The 6134-nt window shown below is 42.2% G+C and overlaps 1 protein-coding gene across 1 annotated transcript in view; it reads left to right on the top strand.

Annotated features, from left to right (window-relative positions):
• The window catches only part of Mtrex (Mtr4 exosome RNA helicase), a 102247-nt gene that overhangs the window by 66143 nt on the left and 29970 nt on the right, over positions 1-6134 (top strand). The window lies entirely within an intron of this gene.

The following is a 6134-nucleotide window of genomic DNA, read 5'->3' as shown; positions in this document are numbered from 1 at the left end:
CGCGGTCCCTGTGCTTTGCTGAGCTTGTTGTAAGTAGGTGCTTTAGACCACTGAGCCATCTCACCAGCCCCCTGTCTTCTGCTTCTTTGGTGCTTAGTCCGCTGAGCTATCTTGATGGCACAAGCTTCCTATTTATTTACTTATTTATGAAGTAGATAAATCACTTGGAGTTACTGTCTTACCCCAGTATAGCTCTGCTCCCTCCCTCCTTCCTTCCTTGTTACAGAGTCTCACTATCCAGTTCAGACTTGTAGCATCCTCCTGTCTCAGCCTCCCCAGTGCTAGGATTACTGGCATATGCCACCAGGCCTGTTTTGGGTCTTGCGCTTGCCAGGTGGCTCTTAGACCACTGAGCCTTCTCGATATCCAGCCCCCCCCCACACCTACTTTTGCTGCCAAATATACTACATTTTAATATTAGTGATTAGTAATACAAATTTATAAATTGTGTCTTAAAGCATTTATGGGGAAAGTAACTACCTTTATCAGTGTTATTTGTGTGGATTCATATATGTCTGAGGAATTTCTTTTAGTATTTGTTGGGAGGCAAGTATGTTGCAACAAATTCTCTCAATTTATCCTTATCTAAGAATGTATTTTGACTTCATTTTTCAAAGATAACTGCTGTGTAGAAGTCTCAGTGAACAATTTTCTGAGTTTTTTCCTTTGTACCAGCACGGTGCTGTCTGGCCTTTGTTATTCCTGCAGAGAAGCTTCTGCTGTTACTCTTGGTGGTGTGTTCTTGGGAAGGGTGAGTCCTTTGCTCTTGCTGCTTTTCAGATTTCTCCTTGTGGTTTGGATTTGTACATTTTTTACTATGATAAAATTATCTGTATAAAAGTGTCTGTGTCCTTTGCATTTATTCTCCTTGGAGTTAGGCAAGTTTCTAGATATGCAGACTTTCTTTCCGAGTAAGTTCGAAGCATTTTCAGCCATTATTTCTTTGATTTTTTTTTTTCTTTGTTTTAGATCTTCTGGAACTCCTTATGTGTTGAGCCCTTTGGTGTCCTACATTTCTCTGAGGCTTATTTTCATTATTCTTCCTTGGTTAGGGGTGTATTGCTTTTTGGGTTGAATAATGTGTTTACCTTCAAGTTTGTATTGGGCTCCCTTAGTGTGTATTTTTTTTTTTTTTGTCATTTCAGTTATCATAATTCTAAGATTCTAAATTTCCTTAAGTCTTGTTAATAACCTTTCTCTTTGTTAATATTTGCCATATGACACTATATTGTTACTATACCTTTTTTTCCTATTGAGTTCTTTCAAAATACTTACGTTGTCTTCTTTTGCTCAACTTGTAAGCAGTTTCTGCCCTCTTCTGCTGGGTGGCCGTAGGGCATGTTCTTATGTCACTGCATGTCTCTTTTTTTTTTTTTTTTTTTTAGTGTGTGTTGCATATTTTTTTCTTGTTGCTGAAACAAAATACCCAACACTCAAAGAAGACAAGGTTTAGGTTTCGGTCCAAAATCAGCTGGCTCCAGACAGGGTGGCGTGGCACAGGGGCAACAGTTGAAGGTGGCAGAAGACAGCAAGAGCAGCAAGAGCAAACGGGATGGAGACACACGCACACATACACACGCACGCACACCCCCCCAAGCCTCCTTTGCTTCCTTATATTGTAAGCAGGTTACCCCACCCCCAGGGCTGGCGTAACACTCACACCACCTCCATCTCTTCCAAGGGACGGGGAAGTTTACAAAGTAAAGACCCTGGCCCCCTGCTGAGTTGCTTAATTCAACTTCTGAACTTCTCAAGTTGACGCAAGGTATCAGCCACTGCAGCTGAAATTGGATACTTTTGATACTATCATTCTTGATATCCCTCTCCCTCCTAGGCTGCTGCTGTTAATTTGCTCATTTGCTCCATGACTTGTTAGACTTGTTAGATCAGTGGTGAACCTATGGCATGGCTATTGTTTTCTTTTGGGACAAAAGATGTTAAAGCATGTATTATTTTTAACCAAACTAAAGCCTCAGTATTCAGGTTTAATTGTAGTTTTGACAGGTTGTGATAAATAAGGTTTGGGGTTGCAATTTGGGGGATCATCTCTAAAAGGGTCACCCTCACAGGGCTAGATTCTTCTCCTTTTGTTTGTCTTTTTGGGCCAGGATCTCACTGTGCAGTTCATGATGGCCTTGAGCTCACTTTGTAGCCCAGGCTGGCTGGTCTCAGTTCACAATGATCCTCCTGCCTCAGCCTCCAGAGTGCTGGGATTACAGGTGTGCAGCACCACGCCCAGCCAGGACTAGATTATTCTGAGTGAAGGCTCTTCTGCCCCACTTGTCTCACTGGCTCAGGTGTGAAGCTTTTCGCAGTTGCCCCTGAGGTAGGGATGAGGGTCTTGGCCTTGGCAGTCACTCTGGACCTGCAGGAGTCTCTGAGTGTATCTTTCTTTGGTCATACTCAGCTGGTAAGCTCCACTAGCAGGAATGCTCCTCCAGTTGTCTTTAACAAACAGGTTCCGTCCTGCAAGCTGGCTGGCCTACAGCTTAGCATGTGTCCAGTGGCTCTGCAGAGCTACAAATAACCCTCCCTCATGGTCCCCCTGGTTTCTGAGTGTTTCCTCATGCTTATACTCTCCAGGCACTGCCCCAGATGAAATGATTGGCTTTGGGAATGTACTGTGTTTGTGTGTTAAAACTTGCTTTTTCCCAGGCAGTCTCCAAGCCATAGTTTTCCCACTGGTAATGAGCACAGTGGCTGGCTTTTCTCTGAGTGGCATTTTGTTTAAGGACCTAAGAGGTGAGTGGGAGGGAAAAAACAGTAGCCTGACATTATCTTTACCTGCTTCTCTAGAGGTAGCACCAGTACCTTAAAGAGCCAAAGGCAGGGTGCTTGGAGCACTTTTCCTCAGCAGCCCTACACCCAAGATAGAACCTCTGGCCAACCACAGAGGCCTTGAGCTCACTTTGTAGCCTTGGCCAGTGTGGAGGAAAGTTCTTGTCATTCAGCCTTCATGCCCAACACTTCTTGGCCTCAGCAACAGCTAAGTAGGAAGCAGGATCAAGACTGCCAGTGTCTGACCACTCCTAGAATAGAGCCGCTGGGAAAGAGACCCTACCTGTAGGTCTCGATTTTCTGCGGGAGTACAGAGGTGTGAGGAGGATAATCCTGGTTAAAACAGCATGGACACTTCTTCTTCTTCTTCTTCTTCTTTTTTTTTTTAATGTATTTCATACAGATTCTCAGTATGCAGTCTTCCCAGTGCTGGGATTGGAGGCATGTGCCACCATGTCCAAACTCCGTTGCCGCGCAGTGTGTCCAGGGGTGGGGCCAGCACAGCATGTATTGCTGGGGATTGAACTCCAGTCCCTGCGCTTGCCTAAACAGCTGCTTACTCTGCTGAGCTATCTTACCGGCCTAGCATGGACACTTCTGTTCATGTTGGAGTTTAGTAGACTTTCTTGACTGGGTGCTCCTTCATTTGCTAGAAGTGTATGACACAATCCCATGGGACCATTTCCAAAAATTTTGTGTGTGTGCATGTTTTGAGACAGTGCCTCACCGTGTAGTGCAGGCTGGCCTTGAACTCCTGGGGATCTTCCTACCTCAACATCCCAAGTACTGAGATTATAGGCATGCACCACCATTCCTGGCTCCAAAGACTTCTAAATGGTTGACTTTTTATAATTTTCTCCAGTTTTACTGAGAAGCAGATTTGAGAGAGTTCCTCACATTGCTGTTACTATAATAAACCTAAGATTTATGCTTCTTAGGACAGAAAAATTATAGCAAATGGAATTATATGTACCCGTACAGTAGACAGATTGTTTTTAAAAACTTTGCTTTTTGCTTCTTGTATAAAAAATAGTACTAGTTTAATGAGACTTATTTTTTTTTTGTGCAAGGTCTCACTCTGCAGCTCAGATTTATAATGATCCTCCTGTTTTCAGCCTCCCTAGTGTGGGGATTACAGGCGTGTACCACCACTCCCGGACTCCATCGCTGGCTCAGTGCACCCAGCGCCAGCAAGGCGTACAGTGCCAGGGATTGAACCCTGGTCCCTGTGCTTGCCTAAGCAAGCACCTGGTCCACTGAGCTATCTTTCCAGCCTAATGAGACTTATTTTAGAGAAGGATGGAATGAGGACCAGAGTAAAATACTGTTCTTTTTCTTTTTTTCTATAAATAGGTGGTGAAACTGATGTTCCACTTAGCTATTACATTTGTGCGCTACATGTTTTATTAATTTTGGAATCTAGGTCAGAATACCAGTCCAAAGATTTTTGTGGCCAGTGGAATTTGCCAGATATGGAGAAAGAATACACAGTGGTGAAGAAATCTTTTTTTTTGCATTCTACAAATTCAAGATTATGAAAAATGTGTCTTGACTTGGTAATTTCAGTTTATAGCAAGAAATCAGCCACATTTGGGGGGCAGGTACCAGGAATCAGATTCACGACCTCACACTTGCCAGGCAGGTACTATGTCACTGGACTTATCCCCACCCTCAGCCACATTTTAAATTTTTATTTATTCATTTGGTACAGGGTCTCACAGTGCAGCTCAGACTGATAGTGACCCTCCTGTCTCAGCCTCCCCAGCACTGGGATTATATGTGTGCCTCACCACACTAGGTTTCAGGCCCAGCATAACACATGGTACTGGGGATTGAATTTAGGACCTTGCGTTTGCCAAGCATGTGCTTAAGACCACCAAGCTATCTCCTCAGCTCCCCTTGGCCACATTTTAAAAGGAATACGGTTAGGAATAAGTAAGCTCAGTTCTAGGCTTAAGAATTTAGGACATATGAATAAAAATTAATACTTTGTAACTATTTTTAGTTATGGTGAATTCGTTTGACCCATCTTAACAAGTGAGAAAACTGTTATAACCTTAAATTAATAGCTCTTTTACTGGTATAATTAAGAATGCTTTTAACTAATGTTTCTACCTGAAGTTATTTCTGTTATGTTTTAAGTGGTGTAGATAGTACTAAGAAGACAGAAAAGGCACTTTACTCAGGAAATTTCCCCCCTGAAAAGATAATATGACAGTTTAAAATTTATTTCATAGCCAGGCACAGTGATGCTTGCCTCTCATCCCAGTGAGGCAGGAGGATTGCCGTGAATTGAGGAGAGTCTGGGCCACATAGTGCAAGGCCAGTCTAAATTACATAGCGAGACTCTGTCTCAAAAAAAACCCCAAAACAAGTTTTATTTCATAATGAGTAGGGTGGATGGGTACGTAGTCTTTGCAGATAGTAGAAAGCCAAGTCTCCATATTCAAGTCAAGCCAAACTACAACTTTAAAATAACTTGATGTTGAAAAAAAATTGTGTTTTTTACTAAGACAATCTGAAAGTTAATTTTGCTTTTAGATTGGAAAATGGAGTTTATGCTTTTGTTAAAGAAACTGGAACTGACTGATTTAAAATGTGCTTATTTGGTACAGTGGTACATTGGTTTAATAACGCTTTTTGCAAATGATTTGGTTGACAAACAGAAGTGTACAGCAAAATTTTGTTTTTGTTTGCAAAATGTGCATCGGGTTTCAAACACAACTGCAGCCATCTTTCCTACACAATCGTAGATGTGGCCGTAAGTTCATGAACCAACGTGCCCTCTATTTGGAAACAGTTTACTTTTTTTAAAAGTCTTGGGGTTTTTTTGCAGAAATAGATTATAGGTATGGTTTGTTGTTTATTGATAATGTCTTAGCCAGATTCTTGTTCCCCCTAAGTTTCTCTGTCCATTTCAAATAACATAGCATTCAAATGTTTTATTAAAAAGTAGGGCTGGTGAGATAGCTCAGTGGACTAAGCACCTGCTTAGGCAAGCATAGGGACTGAGATTTGATCCCCGGCACTACATGCTGTGACAGTCCTGCCCCTGGGCGCATTGAATCAGCCACCGAGCCTGTGTATGGATCACTAGGAGTCTGACCTGCATAATGAGACCCTGTACCAAATACATAAAAAAATAAAAAATAGGAAGAAACTCTGTACTGAAGCAAAAGTCTCTTACTGATGAAACTATATTGTTCTCTAATACAGATTACTGCAGTAAAAGTTTGATTAGTCCTGAAATCTTAAGAACCATGCTATTGGGGCTGGTGAGATGGCTCAGTGGTCTAAAGCACCTACTTAGAACAAGCTAAGCTAAACAAAAGTACAGGGACCGCGGCTCAATCCCC

This window comes from Octodon degus, unplaced genomic scaffold (genome assembly GCF_000260255.1).
Source record: "Octodon degus isolate 3935 unplaced genomic scaffold, OctDeg1.0 scaffold00001, whole genome shotgun sequence".
Classification (NCBI taxonomy): Eukaryota; Metazoa; Chordata; class Mammalia; order Rodentia; family Octodontidae; genus Octodon; species Octodon degus.
This window is presented reverse-complemented; position numbering and strand designations above follow the sequence as displayed.